Consider the following 23,692-nt stretch of genomic DNA (forward strand, 5'->3'; position numbering starts at 1 on the left):
TAGGTGAAAGGCCAGGGGGCACCCTGAGGCCTATACTGCAAGCCCAGGGAGGGAGGTAGACCCCTGGGTAGCTCTCTGGGGTCAGAGTCCCCTAGGTGGAGGGCCTGGGGGCACCCTGTGGGCTATACTGCAAGTCCAGGAAGAGAGGTGGACCCCTGGGTAGCTTGCTGGGGTCATAGGCTCCTAGGTGGAGGGCCAGGGGGCACCCTGGGGCCTACACTACAAGTTCAGGGAGAGAGGTGGACCCCTGGGTAGCTTGCTGAGGTCAGAGGCCCCTAGGTGGAGGGCCAAGGGGCACCCTGGGGCCTATACTGCAAGTCCAGGGACATCGGTGGACCCCTGGGTAGCTTGCTGGGGTTAGAGGCCCCTAGGTGGAGGGCCAGGGGGTCCCCTGGGGCCTATACTGCAAGTCCAGGGAGATCGGTGGACTTCTGGGTAGCTTGCTGGGGTCATAGGCTCCTAGGTGGAGGGCCAGGGGGCACCCAGGGGCCTACTTTGCAAGTCCAGGGAGAGATGTGGACCCCTGGGTAGCTTGCTGGGGTCAGGGGCCCCTAGGTGGAGGGCCAGGGGGCATCCTGAGGCCTATACTGCAAGTCCAGGGACATCGGTGGACCCCTGGGTAGCTTGCTGGGGTCAGAGGCCCCTAGGTGGAGGGCCAGGGGGCATCCTGGGGCCTATACTGCCAGACCAGGGACATCGGTGGACCACTGTGTAGCTTGCTGGGGTCAGGGGCCCTTAGGTGGAGGGCCATGTGGCAGCCTGTGGGCTATACTGCAAGTCCAGGAAGAGAGGTGAACCCCTGGGTAGCTTGGTGGGGTCAGGGGCCCCTAGATGGATGGCGAGGGGGCACCCTGGGGCCTATTTTGCAAGTCCAGGAAGAGAGGTGGACCCCTGGGTAGCTTGCTGGGGTCAGGCATCCCTAGGTGAAAGGCCAGGGGGCACCCTGAGGCCTACACTGCAAGCCCAGGGAGGGAGGTGGAACCCTGGGTAGCTCTCTGGGGTCAGAGTCCCCTAGGTGGAGGGCCTGGGGGCACCCTGTGGGCTATACTGCAAGTCCAGATAGAGAGGTGGACCCCTGGGTAGCTTGCTGGGGTCATAGGCTCCTAGTTGGAGGGCCAGGGGGCACCCTGGGGCCTACACTGCAAGTTCAGGGAGAGAGGTGGACCCCTGGGTAGCTTGCTGAGGTCAGAGGCCCCTAGGTGGAGGGCCAAGGGGCACCCTGGGGCCTATACTGCAAGTCCAGGGACATCGGTGGACCCCTGGGTAGCTTGCTGGGGTCAGAGGCCCTTAGGTGGAGGGCCAGGGGTTCCCCTGGGGCCTATACTGCATGTCCAGGGAGTGAGGTGGACTTCTGGGTAGCTTGCTGGAGTCATAGGCTCCTAGGTGGAGGGCCAGGGGGCACCCTGGGGCCTATACTGCAAGTCCAGGGAGAGATGTGGACCCCTGGGTAGCTTGCTGGGGTCAGGGGTCCCTAGGTGGAAGACCAGGGGGCACCCTGGGGCCTATACTGCAAGTCCAGGGACATCGGTGGACCGCTGGGTAGCTTGCTGGGGTCAGGGGCCCTTAGGTGGAGGGCCAGGGGGCACCCTGAGGCCTATACTGCAAGTCCAGGGAGATCAGTGGACCCCTGGGTAGCTTGCTGAGGTCAGAGACCCCTATGTGGAGGGCCAGAAGCTCCCCTGGGGCCCATACTGCAAGTTCAGGGAGTGAGGTGGACTCCTGGGTAGCTTGCTGGGGTCAGAGGCCCCTAGGTGGAGGGCCAAGGGTTCCCCTGGGGCCTATACTGCAAGTCCAGGGACATCGGTGGACCCCTGGGTAGCTTGCTGGGGTCAGAGGCCCCTAGGTGGAGGGCCAGGGGGCACCCTGGGGCCTATACTGCAAGTCCAGGGACATCGGTGGACCACTGTGTAGCTTGCTGGGGTCAGGGGCCCTTAGGTGGAGGGCCAGGGGGCACCCTGGGGCCTATACTGCAAGTCCAGGAAGAGAGGTGGACCCCTGGGTAGCTTGCTGGGGTCAGGGGCCCCTAGGTGGAGGGCCAGGTGGCCGCCTGTGGGCTATACTGCAAGTCCAGGAAGAGAGGTTGACATCTGGGTAGCTTGCTGAAGTCAGGAACCACTAGGTGGAGGGCCAGGGGGCACACTGGGGCCTATACTGCAAGCCTAGAAAGAGAGGTGGACCCCTGGGTAGCTTGCTGGGGTCAGAGGCCCCTAGGTGAAGGGCCAGGGGGCACCCTGGGGCCTATACTGCAAGTCCAGGGAGTGAGGTGGACCCCTGGGTAGCTTGCTGGGGTCAGAGGCCCCTAGGTGGAGGGCCAGGGGTTCCCCTGGGGCCTATACTGCAAGTCCAGGGAGAGATGTGGACCCCTGGGTAGCTTGCTGGGGTCAGGGGCCCCTAGGTTGAGGTCCAGGGGGCATCTCGGGGACTATACTGCAAGTCCAGGAAGAGAGGTGGACCCCTGGGTAGCTTGCTGAGGTCAGGGGCCCCTAGTTGGAGGTCCAGGGGGCACCCTGGGGCCTATAGTGCAAGTCCAGGAAGAGAGGTGGACCCCTGGGTAGCTTGCTGGGGTCAGGGGCCCCTAGGTGGAGGGCCATGTGGCAGCCTGTGGGCTATACTGCAAGTCCAGGAAGAGAGGTGAACCCCTGGGAAGCTTGGTGGGGTCAGGGGCCCCTAGGTGGATGGCGAGGGGGCACCCTGGGGCTTATTTTGCAAGTCCAGGAAGAGAGGTGGACCCCTGGGTAGCTTGCTGGGGTCAGGCATCCCTAGGTGAAAGGCCAGGGGGCACCCTGAGGCCTACACTGCAAGCCCAGGGAGGGAGGTGGACCCCTGGGTAGCTCTCTGGGGTCAGAGTCCCCTATGTGGAGGGCCTGGGGGCACCCTGTGGGCTATACTGCAAGTCCAGGAAGAGAGGTGGACCCCTGGGTAGCTTGCTGGGGTCATAGGCTCCTAGGTGGAGGGCCAGGGGGCACCCTGGGGCCTACACTGCAAGTTCAGGGAGAGAGGTGGACCCCTGGGTAGCTTGCTGAGGTCAGAGGCCCCTATGTGGAGGGCCAAGGGGCACCCTGGGGCCTATACTGCAAGTCCAGGGACATCGGTGGACCCCTGGGTAGCTTGCTGGGGTCAGAGGCCCCTAGGTGGAGGGCCAGGGGTTCCCCTGGGGCCTATACTGCATGTCCAGGGAGTGAGGTGGAATTCTGGGTAGCTTGCTGGGGTCATAGGCTCCTAGGTGGAGGGCCAGGGGGCACCCTGGGGCCTATACTGCAAGTCCAGGGACATCGGTGGACCCCTGGGTAGCTTGCTGGGGTCAGGGGCCCCTAGGTGGAGGACCAGGGGTCACCCTGTGGCCTATACTGCAAGTCCAGGGACATCGGTGGACCCCTGGGTAGCTTGCTGGGGTCAGGGGCCCTTAGGTGGAGGGCCAGAGGGCACCCTGAGGCCTATACTGCAAGTCCAGGGAGATCAGTGGACCCCTGGGTAGCTTGCTGAGGTCAGAGACCCCTATGTGGAGGGCCAGGGGGCACCCTGAGGCCTATACTGCAAGTCCAGGGAGAGATGTGGACTCCTGGGTAGCTTCTTGGGTTCAGAGGCCCCTAGGTGGAGGGCCAAGGGTTCCCCTGGGGCCTATACAGCAAGTCCAGGGACATCGGTGGACCCCTGGGTAGCTTGCTGGGGTCAGAGGCCCCTAGGTGGAGGGCCAGGGGCACCCTGGGGCCTATACTGCAAGTCCAGGGACATCGGTGGACCACTATATAGCTTGCTGGGGTCAGGGGCCCTTAGGTGGAGGGCCAGGGGGCACCCTGGGGCCCATTCTGCAAGTCCAGGAAGAGAGGTGGACCCCTGGGTAGCTTGCTGGGGTCAGGAGCCCCTAGGTGGAGGGCCTGGTGGCAGCCTGTGGGCTATACTGCAAGTCCAGGAAGAGAGGTTGACCCCTGGGTAGCTTGCTGAAGTCAGGAGCCACTAGGTGGAGGGCCAGGGGGCACACTGGGGCCAATACTGCAAGCCTAGAAAGAGAGGTGGACCCCTGGGTAGCTTGCTGGTGTCAGAGGCCCCTAGGTGAAGGGCCAGGGGGCACCCTGGGGCCTATACTGCAAGTCCAGGGAGTGAGGTGGACCCCTGGGTAGCTTGCTGGGGTCAGAGGCCCCTAGGTGGAGGGCCAGGGGTTCCCCTGAGGCCTATATTGCAAGCCCAGGAAGAGAGGTGGACCCCTGGGTAGCTTGCTGGGGTCAGGCGACCCTAGGTGAAGGGCCAGGGGGCATCCTGAGTTCTATACTGCAAGCCCAGGGAGGGAGGTGGACCCCTGGGTAGCTTGCTGGGGTCAGGGTCCCCTAGGTGGATGTCCAGCGGGCACCCTGTGGGCTATACTGCAAGCCCAGGAAGAGAGGTGGACCCCTGGGTAGCTTGCTGGGGTCAGGCGCCCCTGGGTGAAGGGCCAGGGAGCACCCTGAGGCCTATACTGCAAGCCCAGGGAGGGAAGTGGACCCCTGGGTAGCTTGCTGGGGTCAGGGGCCTCTAGGTTGAGGTCCAGGGGGCATCCTGGGGCCTGTACTGCAAGTAAAGGGACATCGGTGGACCCCTGGGTAGCTTGCTGGGGTCAGAGGCCCCTAGGTGGAGGGCCAGGGGATCCCCTGGAGCCTATACTGCAAGTCCAGGGAGTAAGGTGGACTTCTGGGTAGCTTGCTGGGGTCATAGGCTTCTAGGTGTAGGCCAGGGGGCACCCTGGGGCCTATACTGCAAGTCCAGGGAGAGATGTGGACCCCTGGGTAGCTTGCTGGGGTCAGGGGCCCCTAGTTGGAGGTCCAGGGGGCACCCTGGGGCCTATACTGCAAGTCCAGGGACATCGGTTGACCCCTGGGTAGCTTGCTGGGGTCAGGGGCCCTTAGGTGGAGGGCCAGGGGGCACCCTGAGGCCTATACTGCAAGTCCAGGGACATCGGTGGACCCCAGGGTAGCTTGCTGGGGTCAGGGGCCCTTAGTTGGAGGGCCAGGGGGCACCCTTGGGCCTATACTGCAAGTCCAGGGAGTGAGGTGGACTCCTGGGTAGCTTGCTGGGGTCAGAGGCCCCTAGGTGGAGGGCCAGGGGGCACCCTGGGGCCTATACTGCAAGTCCAGGGACATCGGTGGACCCCTGGGTAGCTTGCTGCGGTCAGAGGCCCCTAGGTGGAGGGCCAGGGGGCACCCTGGGGCCTATACTGCAAGTCCATGAACATCGGTGGACCACTGGGTAGCTTGCTGGGGTCAGGGGCCCTTAGGTGGAGGGCCAGGGGGCACCCTGGGGCCTATACTGCAAGTCCAGGAAGAGAGGTTGACTGCTGGGTAGCTTGCTGAAATCTGGAGCCCCTAGGTGGAGGGCCAGGGGGCACACTGGGGCCTATACTGCAAGTCCAGGAAGAGAGGTGCACCCCTGGGTAGCTTGCTGGAATCAGGCGCCCCTGGGTGAAGGGCCAGGGAGCAACCTGAGGCCTATACTGCAAGCCCAGGGAGGGAGGTGGACCCCTGGGTAGCTTGCTGGGGTCAGGGGCCTCTAGGTTGAGGTCCAGGGGGCATCCTGGGGCCTGTACTGCAAGTCCAGGGACATCGGTGGACCACTGGGTAGCTTGCTGGGGTCAGAGGCCCCTAAGTGGAGGGCCAGGGGTTCCCCTGGGGCCTATACTGCAAGTCCAGGGAGTAAGGTGGACTTCTGGGTAGCTTGATGGGCTCATAGGCTCCTAGGTGGAGGGCCAGAGGGCACACTGGGGCCTATACTGCAAGCCTAGAAAGAGAGGTGGACCCCTGGGTAGCTTGCTGGGGTCAGAGGCCCCTAGGTGAAGGGCCAGGGGGCACCCTGGGGCCTATACTGCAAGTCCAGGGAGATCGGTGGACCCCTGGGTAGCTTGCTGGGGTCAGAGGCCCCTAGGTGGAGGGCCAGGGGTTCCCCTGGGGCCTATATTGCAAGTCCAGGAAGAGAGGTGGACCCCTGGGTAGCTTGCTGGGGTCAGGCGACCCTAGGTGAAGGGCCAGAGGGCACCCTGGGGCCTATACTGCAAGTCCAGGGACATCGGTGGACTCCTGGGTAGCTTGCTGGGGTCAGAGGCCCCTAGGTGGAGGGCCAGAGGGCACCCTGGGGCCTATACTGCAAGTCCAGGGACATCGGTGGACCAATGTGTAGCTTGCTGGGGTCAGGGGCCCTTAGGTGGAGGGCCAGGGGGCACCCTGGGGCCTATACTGCAAGTCCAGGAAGAGAGGTGGACCCCTGGGTAGCTTGCTGGGGTCAGGGGCCCCTAGGTGGAGGGCCAGGTGGCAGCCTGTGGGCTATACTGCAAGTCCAGGAAGAGAGGTTGACCCCTGGGTAGCTTGCTGAAGTCAGGAGCCACTAGGTGGAGGGCCAGGGGGCACACTGGGGCCTATACTGCAAGCCTAGAAAGAGAGGTGGACCCCTGGGTAGCTTGCTGGGGTCAGAGGCCCCTAGGTGAAGGGCCAGGGGGCACCCTGGGGCCTATACTGCAAGTCCAGGGAGATCAGTGGACCCCTGGGTAGCTTGCTGGGGTCAGAGGCCCCTAGGTGGAGGGCCAGGGGTTCCCCTGGGGCCTATATTGCAAGTCCAGGAAGAGAGGTGGACCCCTGGGTAGCTTGCTGGGGTCAGGCGACCCTAGGTGAAGGGCCAGGGGGCATCCTGAGGCCTATACTGCAAGCCCAGGGAGGGAGGTGGACCCCTGGGTAGCTTGCTGGGGTTAGGGTCCCCTAGGTGAATGTCCAGGGGGCACCATGTGGGCTATAATGCAAGCCCAGGAAGAGAGGTGGACCCCTGGGTAGCTTGCTGGGGTCAGGGGCCTATAGGTTGAGGTCCAGGGGGCATCCTGGGGCCTGTACTGCAAGTCCAGGGACATCGGTGGACCCCTGGGTAGCTTGCTGGGGTCAGAGGCCCCTAGGTGGAGGGCCAGGGGATCCCCTGGAGCCTATACTGCAAGTCCAGGGAGTGAGGTGGACTTCTGGGTAGCTTGCTGGAGTCATAGGCTTCTAGGTGGAGGGCCAGGGGGCACCATGGGGCCTATACTGCAAGTCCAGGGAGAGATGTGGACCCCTGGGTAGCTTGCTGGGGTCAGAGGCCTCTAGGTGGAGGGCCAGGGGGCACCCTGGGGCCTATACTACAAGTCCTAGGTGAAGGGCCAGGGAGCACCCAGAGGCCTATACTGCAAGCCCAGGGAGGGAGGTGGACCCCTGAGTAGCTTGCTGGGGTCAGGGTCCCCTAGGTGGAGGGCCTGGGGGCACACTGGGGCCTATACTGCAAGTCCAGGGAGAGATGTGGACCCCTGGGTAGCTTGCTGGGGTCAGAGGCCTCTAGGTGGAGGGCCAGGGTCACCCTGGGGCCTATACTACAAGTCCTAGGTGAAGGGCCAGGGAGCACCCAGAGGCCTATACTGCAAGCCCAGGGAGGGAGGTGGACCCCTGAGTAGCTTGCTGGGGTCAGGGTCCCCTAGGTAGAGGGCCTGGGGGCACACTGGGGCCTATACTGCAAGTCCAGGAAGAGAGGTGGACCCCTGGGTAGCTTGCAGGGGTCAGAAGCCCCTAGGTGGAGGGCCAGGGGTTCCCCTGGGGCCTATATTGCAAGTCCAGGAAGAGAGGTGGACCCCTGGGTAGCTTGCTGGGGTCAGAGGCCTCTAGGTGGAGGGCCAGGGGGCACCCTGGGGCCTATACTACAAGTCCTAGGTGAAGGGCCAGGGAGCACCCAGAGGCCTATACTGCAAGCCCAGGGAGGGAGGTGGACCCCTGAGTAGCTTGCTGGGGTCAGGGTCCCCTAGGTGGAGGGCCTGGGGGCACACTGGGGCCTATACTGCAAGTCCAGGAAGAGAGGTGGACCCCTGGGTAGCTTGCAGGGGTCAGAGGCCCCTAGGTGGAGGGCCAGGGGTTCCCCTGGGGCCTATATTGCAAGTCCAGGAAGAGAGGTGGACCCCTGGGTAGCTTGCTGGGGTAAGGGTCCCCTAGGTGGAGGGCCAGGGGGCACACTGGGGCCTATACTGCAAGTCCAGGGAGATCGGTGGACCCCTGGGTAGCTTGCTGGGGTCAGAGGCCCCTAGGTGGAGGGCCAGGGGTTCCCCTGTGGCCTATATTGCAAGTCCAGGAAGAGAGGTGGACCCCTGGGTAGCTTGCTGGGGTAAGGCACCCCTAGGTGAAGGGCCAGGGAGCACCCTGAGGCCTATACTGCAAGCCCAGGGAGGGAGGTGGACCCCTGGGTAGCTTGCCGGGGTCAGAGGCCCCCAGGTGGAGGGCCAAGGGGCACCCTGGGGCCTATACTGCAAGTCCAGGGACATCGTTGGACCCCTGGGTAGCTTGCTGGGGTCAGAGGCCCCTAGGTGGAGGGCCAGGGGTTCCCCTGGGGCCTATACTGCAAGTCCAGGGACATCGGTGGACCCCTGGGTAGCTTGCTGGGGTCATAGGCTCCTAGGTGGAGGGCCAGGGGGCACCCTGGGGCCTACACTGCAAGTCCAGGGAGAGATGTGGACCCCTGGGTAGCTTGCTGGGGTCAGGGGCCCCTAGGTTGAGGTCCAAGGGGCACCCTGGGGCCTATACTGCAAGTCCAGGGACATCGGTGGACCCCTGGGTAGCTTGCTGGGGTCAGAGGCCCCTAGGTGGAGGGCCAGGGGTTCCCCTGGGGCCTATATTGCAAGTCCAGGAAGAGAGGTGGACCCCTGGGTAGCTTGCTGGGGTCAGGGGCCCTTAGGTGGAGGGCCAGGGGGCACCCTTGGGCCTATACTGCAAGTCCAGGGAGTGAGGTGGACTCCTGGGTAGCTTGCTGGGGTCAGAGGCCCCTAGGTGGAGGACCAGGGGATCCCCTGGAGCCTATACTGCAAGTCCAGGGAGTGAGGTGGACTTCTGGGTAGCTTGCTGGGGTCATAGGCTTCTAGGTGGAGGGCCAGGGGGCACCCTGGGGCCTATACTGCAAGTCCAGGGAGAGATGTGGACCCCTGGGTAGCTTGCTGGGGTCAGGGGCCCCTAGGTTGAGGTCCAGGGGGCATCCTGGGGACTATACTGCAAGTCCAGGAAGAGAGGTGGACCCCTGGGTAGCTTGCTGGGGTCAGGGGCCCCTAAGTGGAGGTCCAGGGGGCACCCTGGGGCCTATACTGCAAGTCCAGGGACATCGGTGGACCACTGGGTAGCTTGCTGGGGTCAGGGGCCCTTAGGTGGAGGGCCAGGGGGCACCCTGGGGCCTATACTGCAAGTCCAGGAAGAGAGGTAGACCCCTGGGTAGCTTGCTGGGGTCAGGCGCCCCTAGGTGGATGGCCAGGGGGCACCCTGTGGGCTATACTGCAAGTCCAGGAAGAGAGGTGGGTAGCTTGCTGGGGTCAGAGGCCCCGAGGTGGAGGGCCAAGGGGCACCCTGGGGCCTATACTGCAAGTCCAGGGACATCGGTGGACCACTGGGTAGCTTGCTGGGGTCAGGGGCCCTTAGGTGGAGGGCCAGGAAGCACCCTGAGGCCTATACTGCAAGCCCAGGGAGGGAGGTGGACCCCTGGGTAGCTTGCTGGGGTCAGGGTCCCCTAGGTGGAGGGCCAGGGGGCACACTGGGGCCTATACTGCAAGTCCAGGAAGAGAGGTGGACCCCTTGGTAGCTTGCTGGGGTCAGAGGCCCCTTGGTGAAGGGCCAGGGAGCACCCTGGGGCCTATACTGCAAGTGCAGGGAGATCGGTGGACCCCTGGGTAGCTTGCTGGGGTCAGAGAACCCTAGGTGGAGGGCCAGGGGTTCCCCTGGGGCCTATATTGCAAGTCAAGGAAGAGAGGTGGACCCCTGGGTAGCTTGCTGGGGTAAGGCGCCCCTAGGTGAAGGGCCAGGGAGCACCCTGAGGCCTATACTGCAAGCCCAGGGAGGGAGGTGGACCCCTGGGTAGCTTGCTGGGGTCAGTGTCCCCTAGGTGGATGGCCAGGGGGCACCCTGTGGGCTATACTGCAAGTCCAGGAAGAGAGGTGGGTAGCTTGCTGGGGTCAGAGGCCCCGAGGTGGAGGGCCAAGGGGCACCCTGGGGCCTATACTGCAAGTCCAGGAAGAGAGGTGGACCCCTGGGTAGCTTGCTGAGGTCAGGGGCCCCTAGGTGGAGGGCCAGGTGGCAGCCTGTGGGCTATACTGCAAGTCCAGGAAGAGACGTTGACCCCTGGGTAGCTTGCTGAAGTCAGGAGCCACTAGGTGGAGGGCCAGGGGGCACACTGGGGCCTATGCTGCAAGCCTAGAAAGAGAGGTGGACCCCTGGGTAGCTTGCTGGGGTCAGAGGCCCCTAGGTGAAGGGCCAGGGGGCACCCTGGGGCCTATACTGCAAGTCTAGGGAGATCGGTGGACCCCTGGGTAGCTTGCTGGAGTCAGAGGCCCCTAGGTGGAGGGCCAGGGGTTCCCCTGGGGCCTATATTGCAAGTCCAGGAAGAGAGGTGGACCCCTGGGTAGCTTGCTGGTGTCAGGCGCCCCTAGGTGAAGGGCCAGGGGGCACCCTGAGGCCTATACTGCAAGCCCAGGGAAGGAGGTGGACCCCTGGGTAGCTTGCTGGGGTCAGGGTCCCCTAGGTGGATGTCCAGGGGGCACCCTGTGGGTTATACTGCAAGCCCAGGAAGAGAGGTGGACCCCTGGGTAGCTTGCTGGGGCCAGGCGCCCCTAGGTGAAGGGCCAGGGAGCACCCTGAGGCCTATACTGCAAGCCCAGGGAGGGAGGTGGACCCCTGGGTAGCTTGCTGGGGTCAGGGGCCCCTAGGTTGAGGTCCAGGGGGCATCATGGGGCCTGTACTGCAAGTCCAGGGACGTCGGTGGACCCCTGGGTAGCTTGCTGGGGTCAGAGGATCCTAGGTGGAGGGCCAGGGGTTCCCCTGGAGCCTAAACTGCAAGTCCAGGGAGTGAGGTGGACTTCTGGGTAGCTTGCTGGGGTCATAGGCTTCTAGGTGGAGGGCCAGGGGGCACCCTGGGGCCTATACTGCAAGTCCAGGGAGAGATGTGGACCCCTGGGTAGCTTGCTGGGGTCAGGGGCCCCTAGGTTGAGGTCCAGGGGGCATCCTGGGGCCTGTACTGCAAGTCCAGGGACATCGGTGGACCCCTGGGTAGCTTGCTGGAGTCAGAGGCCCCTAGGTGGAGGGCCAGGGGTTCCCCTGGGGCCTATATTGCAAGTCCAGGAAGAGAGGTGGACCCCTGGGTAGCTTGCTGGGGTTAGGCGCCCCTAGGTGAAGGGCCAGGGGGCACCCTGAGGCCTATACTGCAAGCCCAGGGAAGGAGGTGGACCCCTGGGTAGCTTGCTGGGGTCAGGGTCCCCTAGGTGGATGTCCAGGGGGCACCCTGTGGGTTATACTGCAAGCCCAGGAAGAGAGGTGGACCCCTGGGTAGCTTGCTGGGGCCAGGCGCCCCTAGGTGAAGGGCCAGGGAGCACCCTGAGGCCTATACTGCAAGCCCAGGGAGGGAGGTGGACCCCTGGGTAGCTTGCTGGGGTCAGGGGCCCCTAGGTTGAGGTCCAGGGGGCATCATGGGGCCTGTACTGCAAGTCCAGGGACGTCGGTGGACCCCTGGGTAGCTTGCTGGGGTCAGAGGATCCTAGGTGGAGGGCCAGGGGTTCCCCTGGAGCCTAAACTGCAAGTCCAGGGAGTGAGGTGGACTTCTGGGTAGCTTGCTGGGGTCATAGGCTTCTAGGTGGAGGGCCAGGGGGCACCCTGGGGCCTATACTGCAAGTCCAGGGAGAGATGTGGACCCCTGGGTAGCTTGCTGGGGTCAGGGGCCCCTAGGTTGAGGTCCAGGGGGCATCCTGGGGCCTGTACTGCAAGTCCAGGGACATCGGTGAACCCCTGGGTAGCTTGCTGGGGTCAGGGGCCCTTAGGTGGAGTGCCAGGGGGCACCCTGGGGCCTATACTGCAAGTCCAGGGAGTGAGGTGGACTCCTGGGTGGCTTGCTGGGGTCAGAGGCCCCTAGGTGGAGGGTCAGGGGGCACCCTGGGGCCTATACTGCAAGTCCAGGGACATCGGTGGACCCCTGGGTAGCTTGCTGGGGCCAGAGACCCATAGGTGGAGGGCCAGGGGGCACCCTGGGGCCTTTACTGCAAGTCCAGGGACATCGGTTGACCACTGGGTAGCTTGCTGGGGTCAGGGGCCCTTAGGTGGAGGGCCAGGGAGCACCCTGAAGCCTATACTGCAAGTCCAGGAAGAGAGGTAGATTCTGGGTAGCTTGCTGGGGTCAGGCGCCCCTAGGTGAAGGGCCAGGGAGCACCCTGAAGCCTATACTGCAAGCCCAGGGAGGGAGGTGGACCCCTGGGTAGCTTGCTGGGGTCAGCGTCCCCTAGGTGGAGGGCCAGGGGGCACACTGGGGCCTATACTGCAAGTAAAGGAAGAGAGGTGGACCCCTGGGTAGCTTGCTGGGGTCAGAGGCCCCTTGGTGAAGGGCCAGGGGGCACCCTGGGGCCTACACTGCAAGTCCAGGGAGATCGGTGAACCCCTGGGTAGCTTGCTGGGGTCAGAGGCCCATAGGTGGAGGGCCAGGGGTTCCCCTGGGGCCTATATTGCAAGTCCAGGAAGAGAGGTGGACCCCTGGGTAGCTTGCTGGGGTAAGGCGCCCCTAGGTGAAGAGCCAGGGAGCACCCTGAGGCCTATACTGCAAGCCCAAGGAGGGAGGTGGACCCCTGGGTAGCTTGCTGGGGTCAGTGTCCCCTAGGTGGATGGCCAGGGGGCACCCTGTGGGCTATACTGCAAGTCCAGGAAGAGAGGTGGACCCCTGGGTAGCTTGCTGGGGTCAAAAGCACCTAGGTGGGGGGCCAAGGGGCACCCTGGGGCCTATACTGCAAGTCCAGGGACATCGGTGGACCATTGGGTAGCTTGCTGGGGTCAGAGGCCCCTAGGTGGAGGGCCAGGGGTTCCCCTGGGGCCTATACTGCAAGTCTAGGGAGTAAGGTGGACTTCTGGGTAGCTTGATGGGGTCATAGGCTCCTAGGTGGAGGGCCAGGGGGCACCCTGGGGCCTACACTGCAAGCCCAGGGAGAGATGTGGACCCCTGGGTAGCTTGCTGGGGTCAGGGGCCCCTAGGTTGAGGTCCAGGGGGCTCCCTGGGGCCTATACTGCAAGTCCAGGGACATCTGTGGACCCCTGGGTAGCTTGCTGGGGTCAGGGGCCCCTAGGTGGAGGGCCAGGGGGCACCCTGGGGCCTATACTGCAAGTCCAGGGAGTGAGGTGGACTCCTGGGTAGCTTGCCGGGGTCAGAGGCCCCTAGGTGGAGGGCCAGGGGGCACCCTGGGACCTATACTGCAAGTCCAGGGACATCGGTGGACCCCTGGGTAGCTTGCTGGGGTCAGAGGTCCCTAGGTGGAGGGCCAGGGGGCACCCTGGGGCCTATACTGCAAGTCCAGGAACATCGGTGGACGACTGGGTAGCTTGCTGGGGTCAGGGGCCCTTAGGTGGAGGGCCAGGGGGCACCCTGGGGCCTATACTGCAAGTCCAGGAAGAGAGGTTGACCGCTGGGTAGCTTGCTGAAATCCGGAGCCCCTAGGTGGAGGGCCAGGGGGCTCACTGAGGCCTATACTGCAAGTCCAGGGAGTGAGGTGGACTTCTGGGTAGCTTGCTGGGGTCATAGGCTCCTAGGTGGAGGGCCAGGGGGCACCCTGGGGCCTACACTGCAAGTCCAGGGAGAGATGTGGACCCCTGGGTAGCTTGCTGGGGTCAGGGGCCCCTAGGTGGAGGACCAGGGGGCACCCTGGGGCCTATACTGCAAGTCCAGGGACATCGGTGGACCCCTGGGTAGCTTGCTGGGGTCAGGGGCCCTTAGGTGGAGGGCCAGGGGGCACCCTGAGGCCTATACTGCAAGTCCAGGGACATTGGTGGACCCCTGGGTAGCTTGCTGGGGCCAGAGGCCCATAGGTGGAGGGCCAGGGGGCACCCTGGGGCCTATACTGCAAGTCCAGGAAGAGAGGTGGACCCCTGTGTAGCTTGCTGGGGTCAGGGGCCCCTAGGTGGAGGGCCAGGTGGCAGCATGTGGGCTATACTGCAAGTCCAGGAAGAGAGGTTGACCCCTGGGTAGCTTGCTGGGGCAAGAGGCCTATAGGTGGAGGGCCAAGGGGCACCCTGGGGCCTATACTGCAAGTCCAGGGACATCGGTGGACCACTGGGTAGCTTGCTGGGGTCAAGGGCCCTTAGGTGGAGGGCCAGGGGGCACCCTGGGGCCTATACTGCAAGTCCAGGAAGAGAGGTAGACCCCTGGGTAGCTTGCTGGGGTCAGGCGCCCCTAGGTGAAGGGCCAGGGAGCACCCTGAGGCCTATACTGCAAGCCCAGGGAGGGAGGTGGACCCCTGGGTAGCTTGCTGGGGTCAGGGTCCCTTAGGTGGAGGGCCAGGGGGCACACTGGGGCCTATACTGCAAGTCCAGGAAGAGAGGTGGACCCCTGGGTAGCTTGCTGGGGTCATAGGATTCTAGGTGGAGGGCCAGGGGGCACCCTGGGGCCTATACTACAAGTCCAGGGACATCAGTGGACCACTGTGCAGCTTGCTGGTGTCAGGGGCCCTTAGGTGGAGGGCCAGGGGGCACCCTGGGGCCTATACTGCAAGTCCAGGGACATCGGTGGACCCCTGGGTAGCTTGCTGGGGTCAGAGGTCCCTAGGTGGAGGGCCAGGGGGTACCCTGGGGCCTATACTGCAAGTCCAGGAACATCGGTGGACGACTGGGTAGCTTGCTGGGGTCAGGGGCCCTTAGGTGGAGGGCCAGGGGGCACCCTGGGGCCTATACTGCAAGTCCAGGAAGAGAGGTTGACCGCTGGGTAGCTTGCTGAAATCCGGAGCCCCTAGGTGGAGGGCCAGGGGGCTCACTGGGGCCTATACTGCAAGTCCAGGAAGAGAGATGGACCCTTGGGTAGCTTGCTGGGGTCAGAGGCCCCTAGGTGAAGGGCCAGGGGGCACCCTGGGGCCTATACTGCAAGTCCAAGGACATCGTTGGACCCCTGGGTAGCTTGCGGGGGTCAGAGGCCCATAAGTGGAGGGCCAGGGGGCACCCTGGGGCCTATACTGGAAGCCCAGGGAGGGAGGTGGACCCCTGGGTAGCTTGCTGGGGTCAGAGTCCCCTAGGTGGAGGGCCAGGGGTCCACCTGTGGGCTATACTGCAAGTCCAGGAAGAGAGGTGAACCCCTGGGTAGCTTGCTGGAGTCAGAGGCCCCTAGGTGGACGGCCAAGGGGCACCCTGGGGCCTATACTTCAAGTCCAGGGACATTGGTGGACCCCTGGGTAGCTTGCTGGGGTCAGAGGCCCCTAGGTGGAGGGCCAGGGGATCCCCTGGGGATCATATTGCATTTCCAGGAAGAGAGGTGGACCCCTGGGTAGCTTGCTGGGGTCAGGCGCCCCTATGTGAAGGGCCAGGGGGCACCCTGAGGCCTATACTGCAAGCACAGGGAGGGAGGTGGACCCCTGGGTAGCTTGCTGGGGTCAAGAGCCCCTAGGTGGAGGACCAGGGGGCACCCTGGGGCCTATACTGCAAGTCCAGGGACATCGGTGAACCCCTGGGTAGCTTGCTGGGGTCAGGGGCCCTTAGGTGGAGGGCCAGGGGGCACCCTGAGGCCTTTACTGCAAGTCCAGGGAGATTAGTGGACCCCTGGGTAGCTTGCTGAGGTCAGAGACCCCTAGGTGGAGGGCCAGAAGGTCCCCTGGGGCCTATACTGCAAGTCCAGGGACATCGGTGGACCCCTGGGTAGCTTGCTGGGGTCAGAGGCCCCTAGGTGGAGGTCCAGGGGGCTCCCTGGGGCCTATACTGCAAGTCCAGGGACATCGGTGGACCCCTGGGTAGCTTGCTGGGGTCAGAGGCCCCTAGGTGGAGGGCCAGTGGGCTCCCTGGGGCCTATACTGCAAGTCCAGGAACATTGGTGGACCACTGGGTAGCTTGCTAGGGTCAGGGGCCCTTAGGTAGAGGGCCAGGGGGCACCCGGGGCCTATACTGCAAGTCCAGGAAGAGAGGTTGACTCCTGGGTAGCTTGCTGAAGTCTGGAGCCCCTAGGTGGAGGGCCAGGGGGCACACTGGGGCCTATACTGCAAGTCCAGGAAGAGAGGTGGACCCCTGGGTAGCTTGCTGGGGTCAGAGGCCCCTAGGTGAAGGAACAGGGGGCACCCTGGGGCCTATACTGCAAGTCCAAGGACATCGGTGGACCGCTGGGTAGCTTGCGGGGGTTAGAGGCCCCTAAGTGGAGGGCCAGGGGGCACCCTGGGGCCTATACTGGAAGCCCAGGGAGGGGGGTGGACCCCTGGGTAGCTTGCTGGGGTCATAGGCTCCTAGGTGGAGGGCCAGGGGGCACCCTGGGGCCTACACTGCAAGTCCAGGAAGAGAGGTGGACCCCTGGGTAGCTTGCTGGGGTCATAGGCTCCTAGGTGGAGGGCCAGGGGGCACCCTGGGGCCTATACTGCAAGTCCAGGGACATTGGTGGACCCCTGGGTAGCTTGCTGGGGTCAGAGGCCCCTAGGTGGAGGGCCAGGGGTCCACCTGTGGGCTATACTGCAAGTCCAGGAAGAGAGGTGAACCCCTGGGTAGCTTGCTGGAGTCAGAGGCCCCTAGGTGGACGGCCAAGGGGCACCCTGGGGCCTATACTTCAAGTCCAGGGACATTGGTGGACCCCTGGGTAGCTTGCTGGGGTCAGAGGCCCCTAGGTGGAGGGCCAGGGGATCCCCTGGGGATCATATTGCATTTCCAGGAAGAGAGGTGGACCCCTGGGTAGCTTGCTGGGGTCAGGCGCCCCTAGGTGAAGGGCCAGGGGGCACCCTGAGGCCTATACTGCAAGCACAGGGAGGGAGGTGGACCCCTGGGTAGCTTGCTGGGGTCAAGGGCCCCTAGGTGGAGGACCAGGGGGCACCCTGGGGCCTATACTGCAAGTCCAGGGACATCGGTGGACCCCTGGGTAGCTTGCTGGGGTCAGGGGCCCTTAGGTGGAGGGCCAGGGGGCACCCTGAGGCCTTTACTGCAAGTCCAGGGAGTGAGGTGGACTTCTGGGTAGCTTGCTGGGGTCATAGGCTCCTAGGTGGAGGGCCAGGGGGCACCCTGGGGCCTACACTGCAAGTCCAGGGAGAGATGTGGACCCCTGGGTAGCTTGCTGGGGTCAGGGGCCCCTAGGTGGAGGACCAGGGGGCACCCTGGGGCCTATACTGCAAGTCCAGGGACATCGGTGGACCCCTGGGTAGCTTGCTGGTGTCAGGGGCCCTTAGGTGGAGGGCCAGGGGGCACCCAGGGGCCTATACTACAAGTCCAGGGACATCAGTGGACCACTGTGCAATTTGCTGGTGTCAGGGGCCCTTAGGTGGAGGGCCAGGGGGCACCCTGGGGCCTATACTGCAAGTCCAGGAAGAGAGGTAGACCCCTGGGTAGCTTGCTGGGGTCAGGCGCCCCTAGGTGAAGGGCCAGGGAGCACCCAGAGGCCTATACTGCAAGCCCAGGGAGGGAGGTGGACCCCTGGGTAGCTTGCTGGGGTCAGGGTTCCCTAGGTGGAGGGCCTGGGGGCACACTGGGGCCTATACTGCAAGTCCAGGAAGAAAAGTGGACCCCTGGGTAGCTTGCAGGGGTCAGAGGCCCCTAGGTGGAGGGCCAAGGGTTCCCCTGGGGCCTATATTGCACGTCCAGGAAGAGAGGTGGACCCCTGGGTAGCTTGCTGGGGTCAGGCGCCCCTAGGTAAAGGGCCAGGGAGCACCCTGAGGCCTATACTGCAAGCCCAGGGAGGGAGGTGGACCCCTGGGTAGCTTGCTGGGGTCAGGGTCCCCTAGGTGGATGGCCAGGGGGCACCCTGTGGGCTATACTGCAAGTCTAGGAAGAGAGGTGGACCCCTGGGTAGCTTGCTGGGGTCAGAGGCCCCTAGGTGGAAGGCCAGGGGTTCCCCTGGGGCCTATACTGCAAGTCCAGGGAGTAAGGTTGACTTCTGGGTAGCTTGATGGGGTCATAGGCTCCTTGGTGGAGGGCCAGGGGGCACCCTGGGGCCTACACTGCAAGTCCAGGGAGAGATGTGGACCCCTGGGTAGCTTGCTAGGGTCAGGGGCCCCTAGGTTGAGGTCCAGGGGGCACCCTGGGGCCTATACTGCAAGTCCAGGGACATCGGTGGACCCCTGGGTAGCTTGCTGGGGTCAGGGGCCCTTAGGTGGAGGGCCAGGGTGCACCCTTGGGCCTATACATCAAGTCCAGGGAGTGAGGTGGACTCCCGGGTAGCTTGTTGGGGTCAGAGGCCCCTAGGTTGAGGGCCAGGGGGCACCCTGGGGCCTATACTGCAAGTCGGGGGACATCAGTGGACCCCTGGGTAGCTTGCTGGGGTCAGAGGCCCCTTGGTGGAGGGCCAGGGGGCACCCTGGGGCCTATACTGCAATTCCAGGAACATCGGTGGACCACTGGGTAGCTTGCTAGGGTCAGGGGCCCTTAGGTGGAGGGCCAGGGGGCACCCTGGGGCCTATACTGCAAGTCCAGGAAGAGAGGTTGACCCCTGGGTAGCTTGCTGAAGTCTGGAGCCCCTAGGTGGAGGGCCAGGGGGCACACTGGGGCCTATACTGCAAGTCCAGGAAGAGAGGTGGACTCCTGGGTAGCTTGTTGGGGTCAGAGGCCCCTAGGTGAAGGGCCAGGGGGCACCCTGGGGCCTATACTGCAAGTCCAAGGACATCGGTGGACCGCTGGGATGCTTGCGGGGGTCAGAGGCCCCTAAGTGGAGGGCCAGGGGGCACCCTGGGGCCTATACTGGAAGCCCAGGGAGGGGGGTGGACCCCTGGGTAGCTTGCTGGGGTAAGGGTCCTCTAGGTGGAGGGCCAGGGGTCACCCTGTGGGCTTTACTGCAAGTCCAGGAAGAGAGGTGGACCCCTGGGTAGCTTGCTGGGGTCATAGGCTCCTAGGTGGAGGGCCAGGGGGCACCCTGGGGCCTACACTGCAAGTCCAGGAAGAGAGGTGGACCCCTGGGTAGCTTGCTGGGGTCATAGGCTCCTAGGTGGAGGGCCAGGGGGCACCCTGGGGCCTATACTGCAAGTCCAGGGACATTGGTGGACCCCTGGGTAGCTTGCTGGGGTTAGAGGCCCCTAGGTGGAGGGCCAGGGGTTCCCCTGGGGCCTATACTGCAAGTCCAGGGAGTGAGGTGGACTTCTGGGTAGCTTGCTGGGGTCATAGGCTCCTAGGTGGAGGGCCAGGGGGCACCCTGGGGCCTACACTGCAAGTCCAGGGAGAGATGTGGACCCCTGGGTAGCTTGCTGGGGTCAGGGGCCCCTAGGTGGAGGACCAGGGGGCACCCTGGGGCCTATACTGCAAGTCCAGGGACATCGGTGGACCCCTGGGTAGCTTGCTGGGGTCAGGGGCCCTTAGGTGGAGGGCCAGGGGGCACCCTGAGGCCTATACTGCAAGTCCAGGGACATCGGTGGACCCCTGGGTAGCTTGCTGGGGCCAGAGGCCCATAGGTGGAGGGCCAGGGGGCACCCTGGGGCCTATACTGCAAGTCCAGGAAGAGAGGTGGACCCCTGTGTAGCTTGCTGGGGTCAGGGGCCCCTAGGTGGAGGGCCAGGTGGCAGCATGTGGGCTATACTGCAAGTCCAGGAAGAGAGGTTGACCCCTGGGTAGCTTGCTGGGGCCAGAGGCCCATAGGTGGAGGGCCAAGGGGCACCCTGGGGCCTATACTGCAAGTCCAGGGACATCGGTGGACCACTGGGTAGCTTGCTGGGGTCAGGGGCCCTTAGGTGGAGGGCCAGGGGGCACCCTGGGGCCTATACTGCAAGTCCAGGAAGAGAGGTAGACCCCTGGGTAGCTTGCTGGGGTCAGGCGCCCCTAGGTGAAGGGCCAGGGAGCACCCTGAGGCCTATACTGCAAGCCCAGGGAGGGAGGTGGACCCCTGGGTAGCTTGCTGGGGTCAGGGTCCCTTAGGTGGAGGGCCAGGGGGCACACTGGGGCCTATACTGCAAGTCCAGGAAGAGAGGTGGACCCCTGGGTAGCTTGCTGGGGTCATAGGATTCTAGGTGGAGGGCCAGGGGGCACCCTGGGGCCTATACTACAAGTCCAGGGACATCAGTGGACCACTGTGCAGCTTGCTGGTGTCAGGGGCCCTTAGGTGGAGGGCCAGGGGGCACCCTGGGGCCTATACTACAAGTCCAGGGACATCAGTGGACCACTGTGCAGCTTGCTGGTGTCAGGGGCCCTTAGGTGGAGGGCCAGGGGGCACCCTGGGGCCTATACTGCAAGTCCAGGAAGAGACGTAGACCCCTGGGTAGCTTGCTGGGGTCAGGCGCCCCTAGGTGAAGGGCCAGGGAGCACCCAGAGGCCTATACTGCAAGCCCAGGGAGGGAGGTGGACCCCTGGGTAGCTTGCTGGGGTCAGGGTTCCCTAGGTGGAGGGCCTGGGGGCACACTGGGGCCTATACTGCAAGTCCAGGAAGAGAGGTGGACCCCTGGGTAGCTTGCAGGGGTCAGAGGCCCCTAGGTGGAGGGCCAAGGGTTCCCCTGGGGCCTATATTGCACGTCCAGGAAGAGAGGTGGACCCCTGGGTAGCTTGCTGGGGTCAGGCGCCCCTAGGTGAAGGGCCAGGGACCACCCTGAGGCCTATACTGCAAGCCCAGGGAGGGAGGTGGACCCCTGGGTAGCTTGCTGGGGTCAGGGTCCCCTAGGTGGATGGCCAGGGGGCACCCTGTGGGCTATACTGCAAGTCTAGGAAGAGAGGTGGACCCCTGGGTAGCTTGCTGGGGTCAGAGGCCCCTAGGTGGAGGGCCAGGGGTTCTCCTGGGGCCTATACTGCAAGTCCAGGGAGTAAGGTTGACTTCTGGGTAGCTTGATGGGGTCATAGGCTCCTTGGTGGAGGGCCAGGGGGCACCCTGGGGCCTACACTGCAAGTCCAGGGAGAGATGTGGACCCCTGGGTAGCTTGCTAGGGTCAGGGGCCCCTAGGTTGAGGTCCAGGGGGCACCCTGGGGCCTATACTGCAAGTCCAGGGACATCGGTGGACCCCTGGGTAGCTTGCTGGGGTCAGGGGCCCTTAGGTGGAGGGCCAGGGGGCACCCTTGGGCCTATACTGCAAGTCCAGGGAGTGAGGTGGACTCCCGGGTAGCTTGCTGGGGTCAGAGGCCCCTAGGTTGAGGGCCAGGGGGCACCCTGGGGCCTATACTGCAAGTCCAGGGACATCGGTGGACCCCTGGGTAGCTTGCTGGGGTCAGAGGCCCCTTGGTGGAGGGCCAGGGGCACCCTGGGGCCTATACTGCAATTCCAGGAACATCGGTGGACCACTGGGTATCTTGCTAGGGTCAGGGGCCCTTAGGTGGAGGGCCAGGGGGCACCCTGGGGCCTATACTGCAAGTCCAGGAAGAGAGGTTGACCCCTGGGTAGCTTGCTGAAGTCTGGAGCCCCTAGGTGGAGGGCCAGGGGGCACACTGGGGCCTATACTGCAAGTCCAGGAAGAGAGGTGGACCCCTGGGTAGCTTGTTGGGGTCAGAGGCCCCTAGGTGAAGGGCCAGGGGGCACCCTGGGGCCTATACTGCAAGTCCAAGGACATCGGTGGACCGCTGGGTAGCTTGCGGGGGTCAGAGGCCCCTAAGTGGAGGGCCAGGGGGCACCCTGGGGCCTATACTGGAAGCCCAGGGAGGGAGGTGGACCCCTGGGTAGCTTGCTGGGGTCAGGGTCCCATAGGTGGAGGGCCAGGGGTCACCCTGTGGGCTATACTGCAAGTCCAGGAAGAGAGGTGGACCCCTGGGTAGCTTGCTGGGGTCATAGGCTCCTAGGTGGAGGGCCAGGGGGCACCCTGGGGCCTACACTACAAGTCCAGGAAGAGAGGTGGACCCCTAGGTAGCTTGCTGGGGTCATAGGCTCCTAGGTGGAGGGCCAGGGGGCACCCTGGGGCCTATACTGCAAGTCCAGGGACATCGGTGGACCACTGGGTAGCTTGCTGGGGTCAGGGGCCCTTAGGTGGAGGGCCAGGGGGCACACTGGGGCCTATACTGCAAGTCCAGGAAGAGAGGTGGACCCCTGGGTAGCTTGCTGGGGTCAGGGGCCCCTTGGTGAAGGGCCAGGGGGCACCCTGGGGCCTATAATGCAAGTCCAGGGAGATCGGTGGACCCCTGGGTAGCTTGCTGGGGTAAGAGGCCCCTAGGTGGAGGGCAAAGGGGCACCCTGGGGCCTATACTGCAAGTCCAGGGACATCGGTGGACCACTGGGTAGCTTGCTGGGGTCTGAGGCCCCTAAGTGGAGGGCCAGGGGTTCCCCTGGGGCCTATACTGCAAGTCCAGGGAGTAAGGTGGACTTCTGGGTAGCTTGATGGGCTCATAGGCTCCTAGGTGGAGGGCCAGAGGGCACCCTGGGGCCTACACTGCAAGTCCAGGGAGAGATGTGGACCCCTGGGTAGCTTGCTGGGGTCAGGGGCCCCTAGGTTGAGGTCCAGGGGGCACCCTGGGGCCTATAATGCAAGTCCAGGGACATTGGTGGACCCCTGGGTAGCTTGCTGGGGTCAGGGGCCCTTAGGTGGAGGGCCAGGGGGCACCCTTGGGCCTATACTGCAAGTCCAGGGAGTGAGGTGGACTCCTGGGTAGCTTGCTGGGGTCAGAGGCCCCTAGGTGGAGGGCCAAGGGGCACCCTGGGGCCTATACTGCAAGTCCAGGGACATCGGTGGACCCCTGGGTAGCTTGCTGGGGTCAGAGGCCCCTAGGTGGAGGGCCAGGGGGCACCCTGGGGCCTATACTACAAGGCCAGGGACATCGGTGGACCACTGTGTAGCTTGCTGGTGTCAGGGGCCCTTAGGTGGAGGGCCAGGGGGCACCCTGGGGCCTATACTGCAAGCCCAGGAAGAGAGGTAGACCCCTGGGTAGCTTGCTGGGGTCAGGCGCCCCAAGGTGAAGGGCCAGGGAGCACCCAAAGGCCTATACTGCAAGTCCAGGGAGTGAGGTGGACTACCGGGTAGCTTGCTGGTGTCAGAGGCCCCTAGGTGGAGGGCCAGGGGGCACCCTGGGGCCTATACTGCAAGTCCAGGAACATCGGTGGACCACTGGGTAGCTTGCTGGGGTCAGGGGCCCTTAGGTGGAGGGCCAGGGGGCACCCTGGGGCCTATACTGCAAGTCCAGGAAGAGAGGTTGACCCTTGGGTAGCTTGCTGAAGTCTGGAGCCCCCAGGTGGAGGGCCAGGGGGCACACTGGGGCCTATAATGCAAGTCCAGGAAGAGAGGTGGACCCCTGGGTAGCTTGCTTGGGTCAAAGGCCCCTAGGTGAAGGGCCAAGGGGCACCCTGGGGCCTATACTGCAAGTCCAAGGACATCGGTGGACCGCTGGGTAGCTTGCGGGGGTCTGAGGCCCCTAAGTGGAGGGCCAGGGGGCACCCTGGGGCCTATACTGGAAGCCCAGGGAGGGAGGTGGACCCCTGGGTAGCTTGCTGGGGTCAGGGTCCCCTAGGTGTAGGGCCAGGGGTCACCCTGTGGGCTATACTGCAAGTCCAGGAAGAGAGGTGAACCCCTGGGTAGCTTGGTGGGGTCAGGGGCCCCTAGGTGGATGGCCAGGGGGCACCCTGGGGCCTATTTTGCAAGTCCAGGAAGAGAGGTGGACCCCTGGGTAGCTTGCTGGGGTCAGGCGCCCCTAGGTGAAAGGCCAGGGGGCACCCTGAGGCCTATACTGCAAGCCCAGGGAGGGAGATGGACCCCTGGGTAGCTCTCTGGGGTCAGAGTCCCCTAGGTGGAGGGCCTGGGGGCACCCTGTGGGCTATACTGCAAGTCCAGGAAGAGAGATGTGGACCCCTGGGTAGCTTGCTGGGGTCATAGGCTCCTAGGTGGAGGGCCAGGGGGCACCCT

The sequence above is a fragment of the Danio rerio genome, chromosome 3 (assembly GCF_049306965.1).
Source record: "Danio rerio strain Tuebingen ecotype United States chromosome 3, GRCz12tu, whole genome shotgun sequence".
NCBI lineage: Eukaryota > Metazoa > Chordata > Actinopteri > Cypriniformes > Danionidae > Danio > Danio rerio.